Here is a 16,874-nt window from a genome sequence, read left to right as displayed (position 1 = left end):
AGGTCTGACCAGCTTCCTCAGTTGACCCTTGGATCGTCATACCTTAAAATTTCTGTGCAGACTTTTCAAAACTTTAGTCATGATCTTGGCCTTTCTCACATTTGGGTTTGGGTACGGTCCATACTTCGCATCATCGGCCCTCTTAAAAATGTCCACCAACTCTTCACCATCTTTAAAAAGGACATATTAGAGGCTTTAAATCTTCTCCTGGATGGGGACGTTGTGGCTCCGAGCTTTTGTTGTTGCTGCTACTCTCATGCACCTGCTGTGTCTCCGCCATGTGCTCTCCCACTGTGCCGAAAGAGAAGGCGTGGGGAATATACTAGAAAGAAGGTCAGGGATGGGCAGAGTTTCACACATGCGCAGTGTATATAAAGCAGAACTCGCGTGCGTCGTAATACAATCTGTGAGCAGAGGACGGAGTAGCATAAGTGCCGGTCGTACTAATGAAGGTACAATTTTAACTTGGGGCATCAGTGGCCTATACTGCTTATAGATTGAGGCCTATATTGGGACAACATTAAGAGAGTTTAGCCTGACATTAGGGTTTGTTTTGTGTTGTGTCTTGCAGATAAAATGGATACATTCACCGATCACAACTTCCTCTCTAGCTTCACTGATAAATACAGAGAGCTGCCCTGTCTGTGGCAGGTGAAACACCTTTTTTATAATAATAAAATAAAGAGGAAGGCAGCGCTGGATCAGTTGCTGGAATTGGTGAAGCCGGTGATTCCCACGGCAGACATCACCTATTTGAAGGCCAAAATTGGTGGCCTGAGGAGCACGTATAATAGGGAGCGCAAAAAGGTCCAGGATTACATGAGATCAGGAGCAGCAGCAGATGACATTTATGTCCCCAGGCTCTGGTACTACGACAGACTGCAGTTTTTGTCAGACCAGACTGAAATCAGGCCATCACTCTCAACTGTTCCTTCCACCTCAGCTGAGGAATCTGAAGTCCAAACTGGGCCTTCCACCCAGGAAGATGTGGAGGAGCCCAGCTTAAGCCAGGTATAGCATTGTTCAACATATTTTTTGTCCAAAAACTGATGATGTTAACTAGATGCTATTATTGATCACTAATGTCTAAAATAATAAAGCAGTTTACATATCAATAGACAATTGTTGACATAAATGATTGGGACAAGAATGAAAAATGCTGGTGATAGTCTTTTCTATTTGTTAACATTCAATTTACAACAGTCATGAGCTCAAAATTGTGTGTCATAGTTTTAGCTTTTTGGTCATCAATGTCCCATTTTCATACACAGGAAACACTCAGCCAGGAGGCCGTGGAAAGTCTCAGCCAGGAGGAGGCTGTGGAAAGTGGCAGCCAGGAGGTGGTGGAGGTAAGTGGCAGCCAGGAGGTGGTGGAGGTAAGTGGCAGCCAGGAGGTGGCTGGGCCCAGTAGCCTGACTGAATCCCAGGTTTCTCCCCTCCGCCTTCCAAAAAAAAGGCCCAGGAAAGGGAGGAACGTGGAGGAGTCAGCGGTTTCTTTGATTCAGCAGGCTACTGTGGCCCTCAGAACAAACCCCCAATCTTCGAGAGGCCTATGCCTGCATGGCAGCCAGAAAAATGCAGGAAATAGAGGTGGGCCAACACCTCATTTGTGAGGAAGTCATCTATCAAGCCCTAAATAAGGGGGTGATGGGCAAACTCACAAAAAAAGTCACATATGTGAGTTGGACCATACTCCTCCTCTACCTCCTGCCACATCTCCAACACCACAGCCTGGAAGTAAGCGTGCAAGGAAGTCTTGATAGTGATGGCCTAAATTCGTTCTGGTCTGGCAAAAGATGCAGCATTGGGACATATATGTCGTCTGCTGCTGCTCCCGATCTCTCTGAGTTCTGGACTGGATTGTGCTCCCTATTAAATGGACTCCTCAGGTTACCAATTTTGATGTCTGCCTTGGGGTACAAAGGCTTCAGTAAGTTCAACAGTTTATCCAGCGTTGTCTTCCTCTTTATTTTGTTATGACCCCTAATAAATATCATTTTTTTTCACAAATACTTGGCTATGTGTTTTACTTCAAAAAGGAAAGTGTGTTTGTGATTAGACAGGTACATTTCAAAAATACAATGTTAAATTAACAAGGGACACTAACACCAACCAATCTCCTTGAGGTTAAAAAATATAATAAAATAATGGTTTTGTGGTAACTTGACACACAAAACGACCAAAAATATTTTGGAGATCACTATAAAAAAACATTAAAAAGAAAATCAGGAGATCTTGATTAAAAAAAAAAATCACTATAAAAAAAATTCAAAACATTATTCTGGAGAGGTGGCGAAAAAGAAAAAAAAAAGAAGATTATTCAGGAGATCAGGAGAAATAATAAAGATCAGTTTGTCAGAACTCTGTGAATATCAGCAGCAAAACAATGTCATTATTCTAGCATTATAAAGAAGAAGAGAATGTGCTGCATTAAAAGGTGATGAATGTGCTATCTCCATTACGAACGCTAGTTTTACCAGACCGATCGCTTCTGTCTCGTACTTGATTCAGAGAATGCGTGGAATTTTTTTGCATCGGAATTGTCTACACACGCTCGGAATTTACGACAACGGATTTTATTGTTCGGAAAATTTGAGATCCAGCTCTCAAACATCTGTTATCGGAAATTCCGACAGCAAATGTCCGATGGAGCCTACACACGGTCAGAATTTCCGACAACAAGCTCACATGAAACATTTGTTGGTGGAAATTCTGATCGTGTAACGGTTGTAACTGTTCAGTTCCAGGTTCGGGTCTCCCAAAATGTGATGGCATCTTTGGAGACCCTGTGAATGTGTGTCCTAGTCTGTGCAGTGTTGTACGCTATGCTAAAACTCCACAAGTGTGGTAGCGTTTAAAACATTCACCAATGCAAAGATCAGGATGGTCAGGACAGGAGGGACAATAATAGCAGTTGTCACATCTATATCTGCACTTTCTACAGACATGACAGTTTCTTTGGGGGGGCTCGTTGGGTAGGGGTACCAGGGAAAACATAAGGATAATGCCTCCCATGCAGCCGGCTTACTGCATTTTGATTGAGAAGTTGGGTCAGAGCCCCGCCTGGAAACAGAAGGGCTGTAATGATATCTTCCTGGAATTTAAGGAAGGATCCAGATCATTCTGAAGCTTTGTATAGCACAAAAGCATTCAGCATAGCCAATTGAAATAAGTATACAGACACTTTTTTTCTACCAGCATCTGGCCTTACGGGCAATTAGGTACGGCGCCAACAACTGGTTGTTGAGGTCCACGCCTCCCATATTAAGGTTATATTAGTGGACATAGAGGGGTTTCTCCACAAAACCAGTCGCTGTATGAATTTGGACCGCCATATCTGCGTGAATGGAGGACAGAACGAAAACATTCCGATTATGCCTCCACTTCACTGTGAGCAAATTATTACACTTCAAGCAGGCTCTCTCCCCCAGCCCAAGAAGGGAATCTAAAAGCTACTGGGGAAAGCCCCGGTGATTAGATCGCACAGTGCCACATGCTCCAATTTGGTGATCAAAAGTGGCACACTTGTTTAATAATTGTCCACATACAAGTGGTACCCCTTTTCGAATAAGGGTGACACCAAGTCCCATACAATCTTACCAGCACTCCCTATGTGATCTGGGCAGTTCTCCGGCTCTTCCCTCGTAAACCATAAAACTATATGTATAGCCTGTCGCCCTGTCACAGAGCTTAAACATTTTGACCCCATATCTGGCACGCTGGGAAGATACTGTTTGAAAGACAAGTGGCCAGAAAACGTAATCAGGGACTCATCAATGCAGACAACTTGATCTGGAGTAAACAAGACTACAAACTATTGGTTGAAGTGGTTTACAAGGGGCTCAATTTTGTAGAGCCGATCGTATACAGGGTCATCCTGAGGACGACAGAGTTCATTGTCGAAGTGCATGAACCGCAAGATCTGCTCGTATCGTGCCCTGGTCCTGGAGGCAGAGAACACAGCCATATGGTGAATATGACCGCAACTCACTCTTTTTGGTTATGCCCCTGAGGAGGGATAGGCCCAGAAAGGTTTTAAATTCGGAAACCGTAATTGGTTTCCAATCTCTGGCAAGGGTCAAATGGGAATTAGCGGCGATCTATAGAGATCTTTCGTGAAAAACAGCGATTAAAAAAATCAAGTGATGTAAAATCAACTGTTTCCACCTGAATTCCGGGTTGGCCAGTGAATGGGGGAAGTATGGGTGCTGCAGAAATGGTGAGTTCACAATTAGGATTTGCAAATGCAGCAGGAAAGGCACTATGGGCTCGTCTTTGTCTTCTTCTTGGTGGCTGCGGGACACTAGTTGTGCTAGCCACCGCACCAGCTTGAATTGCACTTATGAGACAAATAGCAGGCTATAGCTGACGGAGGCATGTACACTGACCACGACGTCCGGGCTTAGCAGCCCTGATATATCGGAGTCAGCATACAGGAGGAGAGTAGGAGGTTATAGCCAGGCATGATCAGACAGGTATTACAGGGGGCCAAATGACAGCACAAGCACTGTGCTGTACAACATGCTTTAAGGGAACAGGATTTTTTTTTTTGGGTTAAAAAACGCTTTAAATTGTAATTTGCTTGTTGTGGTTGTACATTGCGTTTGAGACATTTCCACATCTTGAAGTGGCTTTAATTTCATACTTGTATGTACATTGAAAAACAATAAAGATATATTTGTCTCTAAAACAATCTGTCTACTAAAGCCTTTAAAACCTTTAAATCACCACAATAGTGATGAGCCACAGCTTCCCTCCCAAAAAAACTGTTCTGATTGCTTTCTTTCTGGCATCATCAAAAAGGCCTTCCTACCTCAGCAAGCTCATTAGACAGCTGGAACCCAATCACAGTGGAGGAGCTGAACATCTCCATGTCCGACATTAAATCAGGTAAGGCTCCAGGCCCCACCAAGTATTACAAAACCTTTTGAGATGTTCTTTCTCCATACTTCATTAGTGCCTACAACTCGATGCTCAGGGCTGATATAACTCATAACAAAACCAAAAAGGACCATATGCAGTGCAATAATTATAGACCAATTGGCTTGGTTGAGTCTCACCTTGCTCACCCTAAAAAAAGTAGTGGAGAAAGCGACCTTCCTGACCTGGCGCAATACTACAAAGCCGTATATCTGTCCAAGGTACTAACCTGCTGCTTAATGCCACAATCCGAATTATGGGATCAAATTGAACAGTGTTCCTCTCCAGTGGCCCTATATGCTCTCTCCTGGGTACCAATAAAACATTACCGATTCCCTAAAGGACACCTTTTGGTGTCACCACTGTAGTTATTCATCAAACCTCTCAAAAAGGACTCTCTCTATCCTCCTCCACTAACGTCACTGTTGCTAAATCCTGAATTTCCACCACGTATGGACAACAGACAGCTGTTATGTCTTGATTAGACTGGCCGAACGAGATGTTTACATTACACTACCCAGTGTGGCTGGATGACACTGCATGATATCTGCAACATGCTATAGCCTCCACTCAGCTCATGGGAGGTATACCAATTGTGTAATTTCTTACAATCAATCCCAGACCTGGGATTCTACACCAAACCAATGACTCCCTTTGAATGACTATTTAAAGAGTGTGAGTTTGTATTCCACCTTTCTTCTATATACAAACTGTAGAATGCACCTATAGAAGACTTTGAACCTCAATATATTCACAATAGGGACCTACAAGTGTCGGTCACGAAAGCCCAGATGGACAGACTAATTTGATTAGCCCATAAATCTTCAATTACAAACCGCTTCTAAAGAACAGGGATACTAATTACTGTGAAGATAGTACAGAGTCCCTGTGTTATTGCTTAAATTCTGTCCTCAAGTTTCCAAGATGTGTTGGAGATGTCACAAAGAGTTCTGGATGGGAGTTAAGAATGTAGTTCTCCAATTGATAGCCGTAGACATTGGTTCAGACCCCCTGGGATACTTGTTATACTTTAATACGTTGTTTTTGCATCGACAGAAACACTCACTGACTGTCCATGTGTTGAATGCAGCCAGAGCTTTCATTCCTGATCTCTGAAAACAGACCTCCCTGCCAACATTACGTCACTAGTTCACTAGACTTAATAAAAAAGGGATCTGGAAAGCCTAACGGTTATGCTATATAATAGAGAGGACAAATTTAAGAACACCTGGCTGCCATGGTCAGCCCACACCTGCTCTTCCCAAAACCCTGACTCTGTCTTTGAAATGGTGGCCCTAGTACAGTAATCATTTGGAACTCAACCTTGAATGTTACCATACCTTTTCTTGACAGTCTCCTGTTCTCCTTGTGGAGGGAAGTAGAAGCTGAGGGAGAGGAGGACTTTTTCCTTCTCTGCCCCTCACTCTTGCCCACTCAATACCACTCTTTTCCCCCTTCTCCCCTCCTTTTTTTATTTTTAGCCATTCCCAATAACAATGCAGCCTTTCTGATCCCAACTAGTGTCAGGTTTTAAATACAAGTATCACTGATAAATATTTTTAGTAAATATCACTGATCCCAGCACTCCAAAGAAGATGTTATGTTTTAAGCTGCTATCATAACAGAAAATTGCATAACACACAAATATATAGTATCACTTATTCCCAAGAAAATCGCAGCAAAGAATATACTATATTGACAGCGCTAAAAGGTAAAATGAGACGATCAGAAAGTAAAAGTCAAAAAAGTTCATAAATTTGACCGATGTGCTGAGTCTTGAATTGTGGAAAGAGTGCTTCAATTAATATTCATAGGAAAAGAAAGGAGTCCATTTCCAAGCCATTCACCAAACTGCCAGTATGAAAATCTCCGTGCACAGTGACGCTCCCAATGATAATACACTTACCAAAAGTATGAATAGATATAGGCACATCAAATATTAAATGGCCCCGGGATATTCTCAGCAATAAACCTTCAGTTAAGCCTCTCTCCAACCAGCACAATACATTATCATTTCACATATGGAAAAGATCAAAACTGATTTTAATAAACAAACTTATGCGCACTCTTTAAAAACATACGTACACAATAAAAGTTTCTTATAACACATATAATATCACCAGCAAGGCTCAGTCTTGTCTCACCACAGTCCGGATCTCAATGGTAACAAACGGTCTCGGTATCTACGGCAGGTCCCGGGAAGACAAGCTCTCCCACTGTGATGATGTAAAGCTGCATGGTCACGCCCATATGCGTTTCGTCATTACGTCTTCGTCTGTGGCCGTGGCTGTGCGGCGCAGCTAGTACAAAATATATAGGGAGACGGACGGCCAGCGGAACCCTCCCCCGGCCAGCCTCCTCACCAATCACAGCACGCCAGGCTCAGGGAAGCATTATTCCATTCAACCTATTCATTCTTACGTGGGATATAAAGAGAAGATAAACATAAAACTCCCCCATCCCACGCTCTCAGCTCGCATGTTCTTTTTCGATCAATATAATACTATAACCTTACTTAGGTACATTATATATATATATATATATATATATATATATGCCGAACAATGTCAAAACAGCAAAATATTCCGCATGAAAAACTTTATGCAAATAGGAAGGACGGCGGACGAATCAATCGTCCCACCGGCCTCTCTAAACTTTACATACACGCACGGCCACGCCCACAGACGAAGACGTAATGACGAAACGCGTATGGGCGTGACTGTGCAGCTTTACATCATCACAGCAGGACAGCTTGTCTTCCCGGGACCTGCCGCAGATACCGAGACCGTTTGTTACCATTGATATCCGGACTGTGGTGAGACAAGACTGAGCCTTGCTGGTGATATTATATATGATACAAGAGCCTTTTATTGTGTATGTATGTTTTTAAAGAGTGCGCATAAGTTTGTTTATTAAAATCAGTTTGCATTATGGATTGTGTTTCTGATCTTTTCCATATGTGAAATGATAACGTATTGTGCTGGTTGGAGAGAGGCTTAACTGAAGGTTTATTGCTGAGAATATCCAGGAGCCATTGAATATTTGATGTGCCTATATCTATTCATACTTTTGGTAAGTGTATTACCATTGGGAGCGTCACTGTGCACAGAGTTTTTCACATTAGCAGTTTGGTGAATGGCTTGGAAATGGACTCCTTTCTTTTCCTATGAATATTAATTGAAGCACTCTTTCCACAATTCAAGACTCAGCACATCGGTCAAATTTATGAACTTTTTTGACTTTTATTTTCTGATTGTCTCATTTTACCTTTTAGCGCTGTCAATATAGTATATTCTTTGCTGCGATTTTCTTGGGAATAAGTGATACTATATATTTGTGTGTTAGTGTCAGGTTTTATAATTCCTGAGTTCACCTCCACTTCGGTTTTTATTCCTTATATGATAGGAACCACAATTAAATACATGTTAAAAGATATACTTTACACGGATCAGAATACTTACCTGTTGTAGCGCCAGGATCGGAGGAGATTTGTCAGATCTACTAATGTTATACCCCTCCTGTTATATTTTCTTGGATACCTGGAAGGGGTCAAGTGTTCAGTATCCCCTGACTATACATCTCTATGTATATTGTCTGTCTTTATTGTGTTCCTTTTCAATACTGTAAAGTCATTATGCAGCCTATACTCCCTTCCTGGAATACATCTTGTAAGTGCACAAGGTATTAAATAGAGAATAAAAAAAAAACTGTCCAATCAAATGGATGTTAATTTTACAGTTGAATGCGTGTATAGCTGGAGATGACACTCCTAAAGACCACTTTATAAAAGATCTCCTTTGCTAGCAAAATAACATACATTTATATATAAAATCAATTACATTAATACACTCATAAATAAACCCACACAAAGTATAAGACTGTCAAGAGTCTCATAGGATTCAAACTTTTTCCAAGGATGCTATTGTTGTTGTATAAGCTGGAAAGAATAGCTCCTAGGTTATATGCAGACATTTTACATTTCCATGAATATACATGCTTTGTCAACAAAAAATAAAAAAAACATCATTGAAACACCTTGAGATTCTCTTGTGAATTTGACAAATTCTTGTTGATTCTTGTTAATTCAACCATTTTGTTTGCTTCATTTTCTTTGGCTAATTTTTCATAAGCTGTTTTTAGCTCTGCATATTTTAACCTGTTAGGTAAAACAAAACATACAACAATTACTTAACACAGTATCTACCTCACACTGCTTCCATCCCTTTTTTTGAGAGTGGGTATTCCCCAGACCTAGCAACTCCAAACCCCTCCACAAGTCTAACATTTACCTGTTCAAATTCCAACGAGATCTGTGCGGCCTCTGGGAGCTGAACAGCCTCTCAAAAGAAATACTAGAGGGGATATTCTTTGTTTGAAATTGCGTGGCTGAATCTTCATTAACCACTTCCCGACCAGCGCACGACGATGTACGTCGACAGCATGGCACGGGCAGGCATATTGGCGTACATGTACGTCCAATATTCGTTGCCGCCGTGCCATCGGGAGCGCGCCGCCGGCGGCGCGCTCCCGCGCTGGTCGGGACCTCCGTGAGTCCGGTCGCGGGACCCGCGGACTCGATCGCCGCGGGCATCCCCGCGATCGTCTCACGGAGCGGCGGAATGGAGGAAATGCTGTATAAACAACATTTTCTCATTCTGCCTAGCAACTAGTGACGCTGATCTCTGCTCCATGTGATTGGAGCAGAGATCAGTGTACACTAAATGAAAGCCCAACCCCCCCACAGTTAGTAACACACCCCTAGGAACACTTAACCCCTACACTGCCACCCACAGGTTAACCACTTCACTGCCAGTGTCATTTACACAGGAATCATTACATTTATATAGCAGTGATTACTGTATAAATGACAATGGTCCCAAAAATGTGTCAAAAATGTCCGATGGGTCCCCGACAATGTCGCAGTCACAATAAAAATCGCAGATCGCCGCCATTACTAGTAAAAAAAAAAATAATAAAAAATTATTAATAAAAATGCTATAAAACTATCCCTATTTTGTAAACGCTATAACTTTTGCGCAAACCAATCAATAATCGCTTATTACGATTTTTTTTACCAAAAATATGTAGAAGAATATGTATCGGCCTAAATTGAGGGAAAAAAATGTTTTTTTATATATTTTTGGGGGATATTTATTATAACAAAAAGTAAAAAAGAATGCGTTTTTTTCAAAATTGTCGCTCTATTTTTGTTTATAGCGCAAAAAATAAAAACCGCAGGGGTGATCAAATACCACCAAAAGAAAGCTCTATTTGTGGGAAAAAAAGGACGTCAATTTTGTTTGGGAGCAATGTCGCGCGACCGCGCAATTGTCAAGCGACGCAGTGCCGAATCACAAAAAGTGGTCTGGTCTTTGACCAGCAAATTGGTCCGGTCTGAAAGTGGTTAAAGCAGACCTTAAGGCTGCATTCACACTTGGTGATTTTGAATTGTTGTCAGGATCAGTGTAATTCTGTCCGCAATTCTAAAGCACGGCAAAATGTGTAACGCGCATTTGGGTGCCATTGTTCTTAATGGAACTTCAAACGTAGTGCAATTTTTCTGCCATTATGGCATGACAGAGTCACTTGGCAATCAGGGTCAAACGAGCATTAAAAAATCATGAAGAGCTGATCATCTAAAAAGGTGCATGAGCTCCATTTGCATAGCAAACACACATAGGGTCGCCTATTCAAGTGAATGGGATATCCTATGCATGACATGCATAATGGAGTGACAATTGCACACAAAAAATCAAAAGTGGGAACTCTTGTTCCCGTTATGCGATATGTGAATAGGGACTTAACCCCCCCAAACAGAAAAAAATAATAAAAAATAATGGATGCTACCCTGCATGCCCACCCAAAATGCCATAAAAGATATGTATTAAATAAAACATTTTTTGGAAATGTTAATTTTTTTTTCTTCTGGGTTTTCCTGAGGCACTGGTGAAAAAAAACCCTGGCCTCAAAGGTGCCCCCTGGGTGAGCCACCTCACCAATGGGTCAGACAAACCGTGCCTGCTCTTACACGTGTGTTGGATGTGATCTGGGCAGCTTCTTATTGTTCAGCAATATGTTGTCCAAGATTTAAAGTGGAACTTCACCCAAAAGCTGAAGATATACTTTTGGACTGCCCCCCCCCCTTCCTTTTTTGGGAACTTTATTTTTTTGGGGGGGGAAGCAAGTACCTGATTTTTATAGGTACCCACTCTCACTTACATTCAGATTGCCCAGAGGGTCCAAGTGGAAGCTTATTCCCCTTTACAGGGACCATTAGGAATGACAAGAAGAGAGTCAGTCTTTCAAACAGAAGCATTAGATGAGGGGTAAACCCTCAGAGCATGAACAGGCAGTGAAGAAAAATGTCCTGATGTACGGGAGGCAGACAAAAAGATGGAAGAAAACATATTGGTAGAGGCCAAAATGACCTTAGTACGGGAGGAGGGCCTACTACTCTTAGATACTCTTCTTGCAGCAGTGATGGTGACAAAGAAGGCAACCTTGTGAGCAAGAGTGAAAGGTGAATATCCCTAACACGTTCAAAAGTCGGCTTCTGGAGAACCAACAGAAACAAACTGAAATCTCACTTGGTCACAGGAGGTACCACACAAGAGACACCCTGCACAACTATCTTGAAAAAAAAGAATGGGGCCAAATGTTGATTTGGGACTAATAGCTAAAAAGGTCAGGATTTGTTTCATGAAGTATTTCCTGGAGTGAAACATTCCTGCACGCATAAGAGGAAGTAAGCATTCCATGTCCAATGGTAGCCCTTACGAGAGTTAGATTTCCTAGCTTTTAAAAGTATGGGAATTACTGACTCAGAGAAACCCTTGTCTTTGAAGACCTGGGCTTCAATACCCAAGCACTAAAATTCAGGGGCCATAAAGCAGGATGGTAGACCGGTTCTTGTGATAGGTGATCCAATAGGTCTGGAAGAGCCCACTGGATATCTGCCAGAAGTTTCATCAGAAAGGAGCATCAGACAAAAATTGGGTGAAAGAGTCCAAGAATACAGTAATTTTAATTGTTGTAAAAGTATATGTAAAACAGCCAATCCAATTAGGGGGGCAACACCAATACTGCTTCATCAGGGCTCAACTTAGGATAAAACTTGGATGGACGGAGAAAACAGTGGCTTCACAGATCTATATTGGAATTTGTATCTAAACTGGGGTAAGAAAATCTGGCGAATGTTCCTTAAATTTTTCTCAATGCTTCCCAGCAAATCAGAACCGATTTGGTATCGGCTGTCGAAAGCTGTGTACCCACTATATGAAAATCGAACGAAAATTATTTTGATGAAAATGTTCGCCTGATTTTCTTATAGTGTGTACGAGCCTTTCATTTTCTAAAGTCAAAGGTGTATTTAAATGCTTATGATAGGTGCATTTACATATATCTTTCTATGTCAATTTATAATTAATTTATAACTTGGGTAAATGTGAATTTTATACCACAAAGTAGCATTTTTAGTGTGGCTCAGGGTTCATTCTTCTTCACATTTCTTGAATAATTAGCTTTATTTTTTACTTTGCTTTCACTGATAAACACCATACTCACTCATTTGTGCTTATATCTGTCTTCAGTTCTTCAGTTTGTCTAGACAGATTACCTATATCCACAGCTGAAGCATTTATTTGCATTTTTAGAACATCAATTTCTTCCTAGAATAGATCAGAAAATTAAACAAAATACATTTAATCTCATTCTTCACCTTGCAACGGACATGAGGGAACACCACATGATTATTTTTTAGCAAACTAAATCTAACAGGAATGCATGCTGATATTGCATGAAAATGTATACTCACAACAGACTTGATCCCTACGAAACAATATGCAAGAGAATCTGCTGAGGTTCTATGTTGCCCATCACAATTGCATAGGGGTGTTTGCTTCAGTTTAAAGGTGCCTATATACTTTATACTCACAAAACTAGGGTTGCACTGATACTAGTATCAGTATCTGTGCCAATACTGAGCATTTGCACAAGTAATTGTACTTGTGCAAATGCTCTGAAACTTGACCCGAAAACTGGGCAGCCTGGGATTACTGGTGTGGCAGTGGGGAGAGTTACAAGCACCCTCAGGGATGATCGGTGCGGTGAGTTACAAGCACCAATCTCCCTGTATAGATTTCAATAAAGCAGCTGACAGCTGTGTCTCCTCCTCTCTCCTCCCCCTGTGGCTTTCAGCTGCTTTACTGAAATCTATGCAGGGAGATTGTTGCTTGTAACTCGCCGCATGATCATTCCTGACTGGTCCCTGTGTCCTCCTCCATGCAAGTCCCCCTTGGGTCCCCCCTGTCCCAAATCTGTCAGGACCTGTCTATTAATTTCCAGTGGAGCTGTAGCTGCTGAGAAAGGGACCGGGAATCTGTGTCACTAGTCCCTTTCTCTGTCACAAAGGGGAGATATAAAGGGGTCTGTTTAGACCCCTGATTATCTCCCAAAAGCCCACCCCCCAAACAGGGCTGAGAAAATAATAATAAAAAAAAAAAATTAACAAATATTTAAAAGTTAAAATTGAAATAAATAAATAACTAAATAAAACACTGACACATCCACCCCCCCCCCCAAAAAAAAAGAAAGCATTTTAAAAGAGAAATAAATTGTAAAAAAAAAAATAATAATAATAATAAAAAACTACTGACACAGTCCATGCATCAGTGCCCATCAGTGCTGCATATTAGTGCCACTGTCACATGACACTAAAAAAAGTATTGGTAAAAAAGTATCGGTACTTGTACTCAGTCTTAAAAAAGTGGTTTTGGTGGGGGCGTGGCCAGGCAGCGGATGTAGCCGGACGCACACTCAGACAGCTCCGCCGAATCTCCGTGATAGTATCCTGGGAGCCCACTCCATTCAGCCCAGAGACCCGCCGAACAGTACCTGTCTGCCTCGCTAATCCTGACTGAGCCGCCCAATGCCATCCGGGAGTCAGACAGCCGCCATATAGCGGCTAAATCCACCCCGCGCGATGGACCTCATGGGCCAAAATGGCGCCGCCTCGCAGCGCTCCGCGAAGGACATCCATAGGGAGGCGGCTGCAAAGCTGTTCTCCAAACCGCTCTCCTCGGACCCGGCAGCCTTCCCTAGCAGGACGGAGGAGCTCAATTGGGGGACATTGGATGCGGATGATACCATGCTGCTGGAGGACTCACATAGCGCCGCACTACCTTGGGACACAGTGAGTACGCCAAAAAACGCCTCGGTTGGGCCCTTATCCCAGAGCAGCCCTGACAATGAGGGGGAACCTACGTTAAGAGACATTTTCACGGCAGTAAACTCCTGTAATGTTTCCAGAACAGCCCTCACCACTGAGATCAAGGGGGTTAAAGCTGAGATTACTTTTCTGTGCCATGATGCACAGAAGCTCAGGGAGAGGACATCTGCACTAGAGGGGAGAGTGAGCTCCTTGGAGGATGACATGGCGCCCATGCAGAATGACCTTACCTACAACAACCATCTGCTCCTGCAACATGCCGCCCGTTTAGATGACATGGAGAATAGAATGAGAAGAAATAATATAAGGGCCATAGGCATCCCGGAACGCATGGAGGGGAAAAACCCGGTGGAGTTTATTGAAAGATGGCTGATCAATGCCTTTGGCAGGGAGGTGTTCTCCCCCATGTTTTCGGTGGAACGCACGCACCGAGTCCCAGCCAGACCACCGCCAGAACATTCCTTTTCAAACTCCTTAATTATAAAGACAGAGATATGATTCTCCTCAATGCCAGGATAAAGCCCACCGCACCGAAGCTGGAAAATACCAAGATCTCTCTCTTCCCTAATTTCTCCATGATCTACAAAAGAAACGTGCTAAATTTACAGATGTCAAGCGTCGGCTTAGAGAGCTCGATCTTAAGTATGCTATGTTGTACCCCTCTCGATTACGGGTTGAAGCTCTAGGCTCTGTGCAGTTCTTTGATACGCCATCTTTAGCAGTGCAATGGTTGGACCGCGAGGAACAGTCTATTCGTGCTGCCCACACCAGGCGCGGCGCACCCCCATGAGGAACTTATCTTGCAAGCCGTCATATGGGTCTCATTGCACTTTTTCTCCCCACTTACATCATGCCAAGGCGGAGGTAACTTGCTATCTGTCTAACTGTGTTTTCGTGTCTGGAAATACGTATAGCTACAGTTCTTGCTGTTGAGAAGTTTGGGACACTTCGGTACACTTCCTCTGTTGCCCCCAGGATGGACTGGACAAGATCCCCATCCGGAATCCGGAAAGTTATTATGGCCCTGTTGGCCTACTGTTTTTGGTTCATTTTTTTATTTTTACTTTTGTTATTTTTGATTTCCTCATCTTTTTCTCCTACCGCAATGTTTGCCTTGACTTCCTCAACACTTGCCTTGACATTGGGGATACCCCCCTCTCACTATGTTATCGCTCGACATCTATTTTTTGAGTTGCTGCTACTGGACTTATTGCACCCTCCTAGGGGCAATTTTTTGAACTGGCCATACCCCATCCTAGGGGGTGGCCTGCACACTATGGGGTCTTATGTATATGCTTTGCTTGTAACGATACTCTTTGCTGATTATGTGCTCTTACCTCAAGGTCTATAGTAACAAGAGTGTTGTCCTGGAATGTCCGGGGCCTGAATAACCCGATCAAGCGCTTGGCGGTGCTGCGGATGGTCAGGCGCTTAAATGCTGATGTGGTGTGCCTACAGGAGACTCACCTCCCCCCGACCATCACTTCAGTATTGGCGAGGAGACAGTTTAGCCATCAATACCATGCTACCTGCTCGGTGTACTCGATCCTGGTTAAAAGTGGCACACAATTCTCCCCGCTGGATACCAAAATCGACCCAGAGGGCCGCTATATTTTTTTATTATGCTCCTTTTTGGGACTAAATGTATTATTGTAGGGTTGTACATTCCTCCTCCGTTCTCGGCCATCGTCCTTAACTTACTGGTGGACTATATGTCCCACTTCCCGGGTGTACCCTTATTGGTTGTAGGGGATTTTAACAATTACCTTGACGTAGAGCAAGACAAATTGGGTGTCGGGGGAGGGGTTGGGCCCCAGATCAAGCAACGGGCTACGCCGTTTGCATGCCTTCTCCAGGGGATGGGCCTCACGGATGTGTGCAGGATGCATAACCGCGAGGCTAGGGTGTTTTCCTGTCAATCAGCCTCTGTGGGGGGTCTATCTCGCATTGATATGGGATTGGGGAATAAAAGTATGTTACCTTTGATTGTCTCCTCGGAATATCATGCCAGACGCATCTCTGACCATTCTACGCTATCTGTGGACATTGGCCTGGGAGCGGTTAGGAAGGGGGGCTCCTGGAAGCTGAATCCATTTTGGCTGTCCCTCTTACCACACCCAGACCCGATACAGTCTCTCCTGGCCTCCTTTTTTCAACAGAATATAGGTTTCACAGATTTACCTATTGTCTGTGAGGCAGCCAAGGCATACCTCCGCGGACAATTTATAAAGGAAATTTCTTACATTAAGTCCAAAACTAAGGAATGGGAAAATTCAGTACTGGCAGAGGCACAGAGAGCAGAAGCACTTTATGTAGCTGACCCCAATGACACCACCAAGAGAGGGTGGTTATCTTCCCAGTCTCTACTTAAAGACCTAACCCTACAACTAGCAGAAAACAAAAGGTGCTTTTTAAAACAAGCTCATTACGAGGAAGGCGAGAATACGGGTCATATGTTAGCTCTGCTGGCCAAATCGCAACAGCCAGCATCTCACATAGTAGTGGTCAGGGACAAGCAAGGGAATCTTTGCTGCTCTACACAGGCCATTATGGACACGTTCAAACAGTTTTTTCAGGAGGTTTATACATCCAAAGTGCACCCCTCTAAGGAGGTTATTTGTCCTTTTTTAGACAGATATTCCATACCCTGTTTATCTGGAAAGGATACTACCTTGCTGAATGCTCCGCTGACGGAGGAGGAATTATTAGAGGCCCTAGCTCATGCACA

General features: G+C 43.0%; 1 long non-coding RNA gene across 1 annotated transcript in view; it reads right to left on the bottom strand.

Annotated features, from left to right (window-relative positions):
- The window catches only part of LOC143982684 (uncharacterized), a 39,782-nt gene extending 27,201 nt beyond the window's left edge, over positions 1 to 12,581 (bottom strand). Inside the window, exons 1-2 of the long non-coding RNA XR_013274499.1 lie at positions 12,484 to 12,581; positions 8,956 to 9,076 (exon numbers count right to left, since the gene is read on the bottom strand). This is a non-coding gene — a long non-coding RNA (uncharacterized LOC143982684). The remainder of the gene's footprint in view (positions 1 to 8,955; positions 9,077 to 12,483) is intronic.
- Between the last annotated feature and the right edge of the window lie 4,293 nt (positions 12,582 to 16,874).

This window comes from Lithobates pipiens, unplaced genomic scaffold (assembly GCF_037356315.1).
Source record: "Lithobates pipiens isolate NorthernLeopardFrog02 unplaced genomic scaffold, aLitPip1_a1.2 Scaffold_16, whole genome shotgun sequence".
In the NCBI taxonomy this organism is placed as follows: Eukaryota; Metazoa; Chordata; class Amphibia; order Anura; family Ranidae; genus Lithobates; species Lithobates pipiens.
Note: the sequence above shows the minus strand (reverse complement) of the source record. Positions and strands in the feature narration are given on the sequence as shown.